This window comes from Mixophyes fleayi, chromosome 2 (genome assembly GCF_038048845.1).
Source record: "Mixophyes fleayi isolate aMixFle1 chromosome 2, aMixFle1.hap1, whole genome shotgun sequence".
Lineage (NCBI taxonomy): Eukaryota > Metazoa > Chordata > Amphibia > Anura > Limnodynastidae > Mixophyes > Mixophyes fleayi.
The window spans coordinates 259,824,487-259,836,455 of NC_134403.1; the positions used below are offsets into that span (position 1 = coordinate 259,824,487).

The window sequence follows — 11,969 nt, forward strand, 5'->3', positions numbered from 1 at the left end:
TCATTGTTGCGTCATCGGATCTTGCGAGTTTTATATTCTATAAGTACCGCCCTCCACGGAGATCCAGCGCCATTTCACAGAGAGACACAGAAGGGGTAGCAGGGTTCTTGGCTGTCTTCAGTTCAGTTGGGCAGCGTAATTTATCAAAGTTAAAGAGAAGGGTTGGCAGTGTTCTTAAAAGTCCCCAGTGACATTCTACAGAGTTATAGCTCACAGAGAGACAGGAGAGGTGGCTGTGTTCAGTGCTGAATCAGAAATAATAGGGCTGGCAGTGTTCTTAAAAGTTCTAGTTACATTCTACTGTGCTATAGCTCACCCAGAAACAGGAGAAGTGGCAGTGTTCAGTGCTGAAACAGAAATAATAGGACTGGCAGTGTTCTTAAAAGTTCTAGTGACATTTTACTGTGCCATAGCTCACCCAGAAACAGGAGAAGTGGCAGTGTTCAGTGCTGAAACAGAAATAATAGGGCTGGCAGTGTTCTCAAAAGTCTCCAGCCACATTGTACTGTGTTATTATAGCTCTCACAGAAACAGGAGAGGTGCCACTATTCCTGCCAGTCTACAGTCTACTGTGCCATTGTGGAAACGGAGTAGTTAATTTGCGAGTAAACTAATTACATGCAGGCTTGCGATTGTTTGTCTGAATAGCAGTATAATCTGATTGGCTATTTAAAGAGTTCTATGTTTTGGAACATGATTCTATTTCCTCTGATGAAATCACGCTTGTGTGATGAAACGTGTCAGTAATGATTAGGCACTAACTGCCTTCCACTCGATATCAGTTTTACCACTGTATCGGATGCTTTTATATATTTGAAATATCCAGGATCATTTATATTCCAAGACCAGCTTTGGTATCTGTTGATCGTTGGGCCACGGATTGAACCGAGTTCCATACACACCCCGGACTGTGGTATATTGAATCACAAACACGATCAAATTGGACATAGAGGTTTAGATGGTTCCGAGGATCACTGAGATGTATATTATCACATCAACAACTAAAGTCCCAGTAAGTAACGGTTTATTTTTTTACCTATTGCATTGGTTTAAATTGCTAATTAGATCAGACTTCCTACAGAGAGACTATTGTTAATCAGATTGGACTTCTCACAGAGAGTGATACTAATCTGTCACATTCCATTTATCATCGTGATACAAAGATATTTACCGATGTAGTGAGGAGGATTAATTACCGTCTAATAAACCTTTATTTTTACTATCCACATATTGGATTCACACACTAATTGTACTAATTGTACAATTGCCGGGACTTTGTGTATATTACATTGATATGGATAATCAATTCACACAAAATGGAAGTTGAATAAAGGCTGGTTATAAAATAAAGTTAAGAGTTAAGAAGCTACGTGCATAAACAAATATTGCAAATTAGGCTGTTTTATTCCTTTATAGAAATATAGCTTAGGGTATGTCTACAAAGTATTTCTGAAGTAACATATCTAAAGGAAATGTGCCTTCCATGACCCGGGAATAGAGAAGTTGTGGTATAGTGAGATATTAAAATTAGTGCATGATAAAATGTGGCAAGATTAACTTGGATTAATGCCAATATCTGGGGCGCGAGGGGAAGATATTGATAGTTCCTGAAATGTGGAGTGATATTATTGGGCTTAAGTCTTATATTATGCTTTTTATCTACGTATTAGTTTGTGGTTTTAAGAAATAAAAGGCTTGCAAAGGTATTATGAAATTACCATTACTCTATTTGAATTGAATGGTCTGTATTGGGCATACATAAATAAAGGAACATATTCTGAATAGACTTCGTTTTTGGATTAATTCTACAAAAGTCATTATCAACATAGATACTCAATATAATTTCCATTCTACATTCCGGAACCTTCTAATTTGAGCCTATGTGTTAGGTTTATATTCATTCTACCATATTTTCAACATCGGTGGTATAAACCTGTCTATTGAGACAGATCTTTTATCCTAAAATCATAGGTCTAAGATTGATCATGTTTTAACATGATATTTATATGAGTGGTAATGGTATTATCAGTGCACTAATATATGAGATGGTATATTGTTATTTATTTGTGAGTTTTGTTTATTAAATGTTATATATATTTTATCAACCATGTGGATTCAGTTACTTAAAGTGTGGTCTGTTGTCTCAGCGCTAATTATCACCAATATTCTACTGTGCCATTGTTCATTGTCAATGCTGAAAGAGAAATAATCTGGCTGGCAGTGTTCCTAAAACTCTACAGTCATATTGTACTGTGTTGTTATAGCTCACACAGTAACAGTAGAGGTGCCAGTGTTCTTGCCAGTCTACAATCTACGTGCCATTGCTCATTGTCAGTGCTGAAAGAGAAATAATAAGAGTGCCAGTGTTCTTAAAGTCTACAGTCACATTGTACTGTGTTAGTATAGTTCACTCAGAAACAGGATAGGTGCCAGTGTTCTTAAAAGTCTACAGTCTATGTGCCATTGCTCATCGTCAGTGCTGAACGAGAAATAATAGGGCTTGCAGTGTTCTTAAAAGTCTACAGTCACATTGTACTGTGTAATCAAAATGAATTCACTACAGTCCACAGAAAACCAGGAGCACCAAGCAGCTGTTGGCACCAGTCTTGATGATAGTAATCCCTCTACGTCATCTGCTAAAGCCTATGTTAAAGTGCATAGTGTTTTTAAATCAGCAAAACAAAAATGTAAAAAAAACACCTTTCACCTTGGTAAAGAAAAAAACCATCTGTAATCAAGTGAAAGTTAACTGTAGAAAAAAAAAAATTGCCATTCTTCTCATGCAATGGCAAGGAAAGAATCAGGACTTTGCCTTTCTCTATGAGTGCTAGTTCTAGAGCTGTCTGTGAGGCATCTTCTTGTAAGGTCAGTCATGACAATGCAAAACCTTGTCATTCTGACTCAAAAAGTAGTGCCCAAATACTTTTACTTGTAAAAGTCGAGCTGGGAGAAAACAGTAAGGCATTATAATAAACTGTATGTTTAGATTCAGAAATGACACAAATCCCTGAGGAGAGTCTATCCACAAGTGCTATGTGTAAGCCTGACCTTTCTGATACTGTACTCATAAAGAAGACTCCTTTCAGCATTTCTGCAGATGTGTGGATGAGCAGCCCGAGTATAGCTGGTGATGCACAAATTGAGAATGCCACTTTGGAATTGCAACAGGATGAGAGGGATATTTGTGTAGCTGACGACGACGCTAATGAGGATGTTGATGAGGATGATGTTGCTTGTGTAAGTCTTGCACCAGTGGAAGCAGTTTTTGCATGTGATAACAAGAAAGCCATGGTCATGCCTGGGTATAAGACCAAGAAATCCTCCTGACAACAGTTGTCTAGCTATTTATAGCATTTGTAAAGCCACAGTCAGTAGAGGTAGGGACTGTCGAAGTCAGATAATTGGATAATGTCATTTCAATTAATATCTAACAACTTGATTGTCTTTGTCCGAAATTATGCGTATAGCACGCTATGGCATGGAGGATGGTATTCAGCCATGACACATGGCAAGCACTTCACACACATACACACGAACAAGCACATTTGTAAATAGTTCACATTAATAGTAGTTGCAACACATAGTTATTTATGTCAAAATGTAGCAATGTTTATGGTTGATATTATAAGTTATATACATGTTAGTGAAATCAAAGGTTCAGGTTACAGGAAACATATCATGTTTAGTATCATTCTAATCCCCTATTTATCCGCAGCTGTCCAGTGAATTCGCTGAAGGGATCGCATATTGCGTACTCTAGTTATCGATGATGGGGAATAAATGATTAGAATGATATTGTCTGTGTAATGTAAATAGACTAGTTTAAACTAGATTCTTGGCGGGAAAGTAGGAATGTTTGAACTGGCCAATGACCTACATTACACTGGACCCTCCTAAAGTCTGGACCTATAGAAACAAGCCACATCATCTGTATTGTTTTACTGTATTCACTGACTGTATATAAGAAGAGGCTCTGGACTCAGTAGCCAGTCTACTTGACCACAGCCTTCAGACCTGAATGACTGTACACTGGATCCAAAGTGCCTGCGATAAGAAACGACTGTACTTATTTTATTCTCACTTATTACTTTGCTACCTTTACTAATAAATCGAATTGTGCTTTGGAACCACATCACTGGAAGTGGACAATCATTATTGGACAGCAACTAGACGCTCATAACAGGACCTTAACCATCTAGGAACCTCATCCATGTTACATTTGAAGCCAGTTCATAGTAAGCTTTTGGGAAAATCTGAAACTTATGCTAATAATATTAACAACAAGCTTTTCAGCATCAGCTAGGTTCCTTCTCTCAGCTAGATTCCAGCATCTGCAATATACACCCACAACACCTTCCTCATCAATATCCTCAGTAGTGATCGGAGTGAGTCCTGCATCCAAGTTGCTAAGGCTAGATGATTTCTCCCCTATCCAGGATTCCTCAGAAGAATTCTTGAGCATTAGTCCCACTGCTGCTGCTGCTGCTGGGGTGGATCTTCATCCCACAAGCATGCCAAGAAGAAGACTACTAGTTGTTTACAACAATTGACTGTTATACATTTTTTTTTATAAAAGATGTTGCCCAGTCGCAAAGCAGATCACAGACACCATGGCAACTATTCTAGTATTAGATCTGCGTCCAATATCCACTATTAATGCAACTAGACAGTTAATTAAGGTCTTGTGTCACCATTACCACATTCCATCACAACACCATTTTACTAGAAAAGCTTTTCTTCACCTGCGCAAGAAGGTTTGTAAAAATGTAGTTATTGGGCTACAAAATGCCATTCTACCCACTGTACACTTAACCATAGATATGTGGACAAGTGGAACTGGATACACCAACGATTATATGACTGTGACAGCCTACTGGGTTGATGATTCACCTTCACCAGCAGGAACAGCAGCAGCATGTACCCAAGTATGTCACATTTTTCAGATGCAGGCTACTCTGTGTATCACCGGCTTCACTAAGCCGCATACAGCTGACAATCTGTTACAAAAACTAATGGATGTCATTGTAATATGGCTTATCCCGCTTGGACTCTCCTCAGGATATGTTATTTCTGATAACGCCACCAATATTGTGAGAACTTTGCAGCTGGGTGAATTTCATCACATTCCTAGTTTGCTCACAAAATAAACTTGGTGGTTCAGAGCTTTTTAAAAAATGACAGGGATGTGCAGGAGATGCTTTCTGTGGAGTGTAAAATATCTGGACATTTCCGGCTTTCGCCAACAGCATGTAGAACATTACAGCAGCTACAAGAACAATTTAATTTGCCCTGCATGACATTGGGAAAGGAGGGGGAATGTATTTTACTTAAGCGCAGTGGAAAATACTTTCCGTGTTGTGCAAGGTGCTGAAACCATTCGAAGTAGTCACCGTGAAGTGAGTTCAGACACTTGAGCCAAGTGCTGGCTTGCACCTGTCCTAAAGTTATTTATACTTACAAAAGTCCAGGTTTGACAAAGTCCAAAAACAATGTGTATTTCCAAAAGTCCGGCTTGTAATCTGTTCAATTCTTCGCCCAGGGGGGCCCATTGTTGATTGAAGTCTTCTGTTCTTCACCCAGGGGGGGGCATATTTGTACATCCGATGATTCTTCTTGCTTGATTGCAGAAAAATAAAAAAGGGAGGAGCCGCCGCAAACAGTTTCCTAGCTAGCTAGGAACTCCGCTACGCAATGAGCTTATTGCTCATTGCGCTATGTCTATTTACAGTATTAGATGATTTTCCCACGCTAGTGGGGAAATACACTAATACTATAAATAAACCTAATGCAATGAACTAAGTTCATTGCGGAGCGGAGATCCTACTAGCTAGGAGTTATGATGCGCAATGAGCTTAGTTCATTGCGGTTGATCTATGTATAGTATTACGTGATTTCCCCACCAGCGTGGGAAAATCATCTAATACTGTAAATTGACTTTGGGACAGGTGCAAGACAGACTTTGGATACAAATTTATTTTGGACTTGGTTTACAGCCATTTTTGGATTGAAAGCTGCTGACAAAAGGGGAAAACTTCATTGGTGAGTATCAGGGAATTTTTTATTTTTAATAAAAATTTGTGGTATCAATTAGGGTGTTTACTGTATTTATTGTGGGTTTATTATTTTTATTAAATGTTAGGGGTTGTAATGAGGGAGTGGTGGTTTATTTAACATTTTGCTTTGTGGAACTACAGGTCCCAGCCAGTGTCAAGGCATGTTGGCACTTGTGGTTCTCCAAGTGCCAACATGCCCTGGCTGCCGTGGGTATGCTGGTGCTTGTAGTTATACAAGCAGCAGCATGCCCACACTATTTAGGGCAACCTGGCTGGCTGGGACTTGTGGTTCCACAAAACAAATGGCGTTTTTTTTTTAACCATTTATCGCCGTTATTACCCTACTCACACCGCCCAGGGGGTGTAGGTAGAGCTCTAGTGCTATCAGCACTGGGTTAGGTGTCTCTAGGGGGGGGCGCTCATTTTTTTCAGCGGACCTCACTCCCTAGGGAATGCAGCCCTGCGCTGAACAGTCTGGGGTTGGTTAGTCATTATGGCAGGGGGACCCCTGCCTCGTGTCCCTCCAGCTATAGTGCCTCCAACTTTGGCTGGTTTGCCTAGTGCTGGTTAAGTAAAAATCGGGGGGACCCCACACCAAATTTTTCCCCGATTTTCACGGAACCAGCAGTAGTCAGGCAGCACTAGGGTTAAGCATGAATAGAGGCGGTCCGTACGCCTTTTTTTTTTTCTAAAAACAATAACACATTATTCTCATTTTCTCAACACTCCTGCACATGTGGTGCAGCTGAGTGACTCAATTCACACTCATCTTACAGTGTTCTTGACCTTTCAATGTGTAATATTTTCATTACCTCCCCTGTTGACCAATGTAAATATACCAGCAGGCACAATGTCAATAAAAAAAATGATGTCCTTTGATTTTACACAGCTAACCAAGGTTTGTGGCTTTTCTGAGGCCAGTCTATTTTTTCGACTTACACCTGTGTGTGGGACCATCAAATAATAATTTGAGTGCAGGTTTAAATAGTTAAAAATATGTATAATAATTTTTGTAAAATGTAATTAAATGAAATTTATTGTAATTTAAAAAATGACTGGGGTTGCAGGGTTCCCTGCCTCTTGGCATGATGCCTATGTCCTGCGCCAGACATCCCTCTATCAAAAATTGGAGCACAGTGAAATGCCTGAGGGGTGCCTACTGTTTAAGCATTTTTAGGGGGGTGGGGTGCTGTTTACCTGTTAAAAAGTGTTTTTTTATACAAACTAAATGTATTTATTCTTTATTATATGTGACTTTGGATATGGGTATCAATCCTAGTTAATGACACCTCTGTTGACTCCACATACTTCTGCACAACACAGATATAATGAGCAGCAAACATCCACCCGAGGGGTGATAGAATGTAAATTTTGCCTATTAAATAGCAAATTCAGGTGCCTTGATACTTCTGGTGGTGTGCTTCTCTATGCCCCAGGTAAGGTGGCAGATATTGTGATTGCGTGCAGTCTGCTGCATAATTTGGCCCCAATTTACAAATTTACCATTAACACCTGCAGTAGACAGTAATGAAGCAGGAGAGCCAATTCCATCAGCTGATATGGATAATACAGAGGGAGGGCGGCAGATGCGAGGAACTATAATCCAAACATATTTCACAGGTGAGCATGTTTTTTTAGTAACTATAATTGTATGTGATTGAACATAAACTTTTGTTGTAAATTTTTGGTATTATAGACTAACCTTTGACATAAGCAACACAGAATATGTACACAAATCAGCTAACAACATTTAGAATATATGTATGTGTATGTATTTTTATAAGCACATTTTTGACGAACTGTAAGATTTGTAAATGTTTAAGATGTGAAACTCCTTGTGTGGTGGTCGAGTACTGATGGGAAATCCTTCCCTTACCTTGTCCTCCAGACACGAGTCAGGTTCTTTTTTATTCGGACATCCGGTGTTTAGGAGATAAATACTTCAATGAGAGGGACAAGGATTGGTCAAATAACTTGGGTTTATTAATAATGCGGTAAAGATAATTTTGGTAAGCCACCACGCCACTGACCCCTTCAACTCAATGGCAATGACAAAACACTCATTTGATCAACATAGAGCACAATAGCATTTAACATATAATAACAATAAATCAATTTTTAGGTAAATCACATAACATTAACATCATCTAAAACATTTGGTGCACCAATATTATCCCTGGTAACGTTACTATATTTTACACTCAGTCCTGGGTTGAACTTTGCACAGGAATTTTGTAGAAGTGGTGCACGTGGTTGGGGCCCATAAATTACTTTTTCATGCCAAATAAACTGATGATCTTTTGTATTACACAGTCTCTTCATTTTCTCTCCTCTCACACTGTTCTCAGTACATAGCTCAGTCTGTTTAGGGTGATGTCACAGATCTCTATACTGCTTATTTGTTTTCAGTACCTTCCTTTTTACTCACACCTCTCTTTGGCTCACTTCTTATCTTCTTCTCTTCTTACACTTACTTCACTTTTAATCTGCTTATAGATCACTTTGTCCGATTTTCATTCTGTTCCTATTTTTCTCTCTCAGTCTATGCAGACACAGGGATCTCTCTCCCTCAGAAGTCTACAACTTTCCTCTTCCCACTGCCTTCTGGGAGTTCACAGTTATTACCAAAGTTAGTGGACTTGTTGCTATGCCACAAACTCCTTCTTCCTGCACATCCTCTTCCTGTTACTCCCGGCAACCACCAACCACTCCCAACTGTCACTTCTCCCTCAAGAAATAATTTTTTTTTTTTAAATCTTTATAAACACTTTTAACAATTAACAAATTAAATTAACAAATTAAAAACATATAGATACACCCCAGGGTACTCAGATTTTGGGGCACCACACACACACTACAAAAATACAGACTAAATGGAAAAACCAAAGAAAAAAATAAATTACAAACAAAAGTTAAATAAAAAACAAATAAAGACAAATATGGGCAGACAATGAACCAAAATGAAAAAAATAAAAATAAACCAACCTTCTCACACCAACAGAAATATAACGACTAACACTCCTTATCAAATATCCCTCTTTCTCTCTTTCTCTCTCTCTCTCTAGCTCTCTATTAAACTCCTTAAACCCCTTTCAAATAAAATAAGGAAGTAGCTGCCTTTTTATAATGTTACTGAGTTCAAAATCCCGCCGGATTTGCTGTTCAAACTGGCAACCAATAAGAAATTATATATTTTTTTGCAATGTAAATTTTATACTAAACACAGGAGAATTTGCTAAACACGGGAGAGTTTGAAATCGCAGCAAATCGCCGGAGATGACCAGAGATTTTGAAGATCAGGGTAAAAATCGCAGCTTGATACATTTGATGAGTTTGGGGCTATAATCACGATTTGCCTTGATTTTAACACGCTGGCAAAATCGGACCTTGATACATTTACCCCATGGGGTCTGCTTTTTAATTCTGAGATGAAACTTCAAAATATGACAGAAATTTACCTCAGACACTGACTTGTTTGGATTGTTTTCTTGTATCTTGGAATATACCTTGTATATGTAGGCTGATTTTTATGTGCTGCAATATATAAAGAAGTGATATATAACAAGAATATAGGCAGTACGATGTAATATGGTTTTAATTTTTGTCTTTTTATATGTGTGGAGGGTAGGGTCAAGTTAGGAGACTGGTGTAGTGTTCAACAGCATCCTTGTTACATTCAATTGTTGTAACTAAACACAGGTACAGGAGGAAAGTAGGATGAGAGAGAAAGAGATATATACAATATAAATCCTATTTACACAAGCAGAAAATAACACAGAGTGAAATAACATACAACATTCACTCCTCTTAATAGTCTAATCCAGGAGTACCACCAATGGGTCATGTTCAGAGGATTTCTGTTTATGGAAACAGGTGGGTTAACTATTGACAGAGCAAAATAGGTTCTCATCTGTGCATTATTAAATAAATCCTGAAAACATGACCTGTTGGTGGTACTTGAGAATTAGAGTTGAGAACCCTTAATCCATACTGAGCCTTGTGAATTAATGTGCTTAACTATTCCATGTTTCTGGAGAACATAACCTCTTCCTCACATGTCAGACTCCCATCCTGTCACTATATGTTTAGAGTATAACATTTAATTTAATCCAAGTTTTGTTTGTCCTCAGAGATCCTGTGGCCGTGGTACCTCCACCCCTGCAGATAACTACTTGCTGGCCCGTCGACGAACACTACAGGTGGTTGTCAGCTCTTTGCTCACTGAAGCTGGATTTGAGAGTGCAGAGAAAGCAGCTGTAGAGACTCTGACAGAGATGTTACAAAGCTGTAAGTGTGACCAGAGTGTACCTTTTTAGTGGAATTTGCAGTATTTTTCTTTCACTGTTTAGAATTATTTTGCAGTTATGTTTGGCTAGAGTCAAAGCACTCTTTTATTGTTTATCTCCTGCATTCTGTGTGTTCCCATTTTTGAAGAGGCTAAACATAGAAATAGTAACTGATGCAGGTTTTTCTAACAGCCAGTATGTGTTACTTAATTACTGTGGCCTTAAAACTAGCTGCCTAACAAATTATGTTTGCCTTCGTCTGACTCAATACAGCCAGAGGAAGGCTGTTTTTATCCACCTTTAGTAACTATGTAACTATGATACACTTGTTCTTGAGTTTGATGTGGCAACAGTTGTGGTAGTATTGACTTCTGAAATGCTAATTAGTATATATATGTATAACCCTACATATATATTGACTGACCCGCTGGTTTTAAACATATAAATGTAGACATACATTTTAAAGACGCAACCTCCTTTTCAAAAGTTTATATCTCTGTATTATGCATATGTACATTTTAACTTAAAATATTTTAGATCTGGGTAGCAGTTAACAGCATTGTAGTTTTTAATGCTTACTCAATGCTGTTATATCATCCAACCACAGATCTGACAGAGATGGGACGTAGCGCAAAATCCTACTGTGAACACACGGCACGTACACAGCCCACTCTGCCAGACATTGATTGTAGTGACCTTAGTAGAAATAGGTGAGTCAAACTAGTTAAATATTTGATCTTGCAATGTTTTGATTGTGTACTGATTCTTGTCAATGATTGCAGGTTTTAATGTGGACACTTTGACCGCATATGCCAAGCGTTCTCAGAGGATGGTGATAACTGCACATAAGTGTAATTATTATATTTATTTATATATAATAGCTGTGAATTTAGCCTTTATTTTAAACCTGAGCATTTTTTAGCATGGATACATTTATTAAAAAAATAGTGCAAAGGAAAATGGTGATTTTGCAGCTGACTGACAAACAGATATTTGCTTTCATTTTGTAAAACTTATTTTGCATAAGTACTCATGAATGGACACCGATCTCTACTGCGGTCTTTTTTTTGTCGACTTCACTTGATAAATGAGAAAACACTTCAGAGAATACAACAATTGTTGATTTGGAAGGCCAGTTGGTACAAATCATAAATACTGGAAGCAATGCAAGTCAATAGAATCCTGACATCTAATGTGGAAATTAAAATTAATCACAAGAAAAATATTCCCATGCAAACGTGCTGTTTTCAAGATACTTATTTAATCCTTGCAAATGTGTTTATATCATATGCCTGCATAACATGTGTTTCTCTTTCTTTTAGCTCCTGTGACCAATCATCCAGTAGTCCCGAAAGCATTGAGTGCAGGACAGAACAGGCCCCATCCGCCACACATTCCAAGCCACCTTCCGGAATTTCCAGATTCCCACACTTACATTAAGACTTTGGTGAGAACTATAGGGACACAAAAGCCAGTGTCATGCCAAAGCAAGAATGACCACTATATTAAGGGGCGATTGTGCCTATGTAGCATAATAATCTGGACAGCTACAACTTTGCATGGTCTTTCAACTAATTCAGGTACTGCTTTTTTTTGAAGACATGTCGAGAGCCAGTTGGCGATTATCAAG

General features: G+C 38.3%; 1 long non-coding RNA gene across 1 annotated transcript; it reads left to right on the forward strand.

Annotated features, from left to right (window-relative positions):
* Positions 1 to 10,156: 10,156 nt before the first annotated feature.
* Positions 10,157 to 11,748, forward strand: LOC142138913 (uncharacterized). Its single transcript, XR_012688124.1, has 4 exons — positions 10,157 to 10,340; positions 10,947 to 11,049; positions 11,122 to 11,190; positions 11,662 to 11,748. It is a non-coding gene; the product is annotated as an uncharacterized LOC142138913 (long non-coding RNA).
* Positions 11,749 to 11,969: the final 221 nt, after the last annotated feature.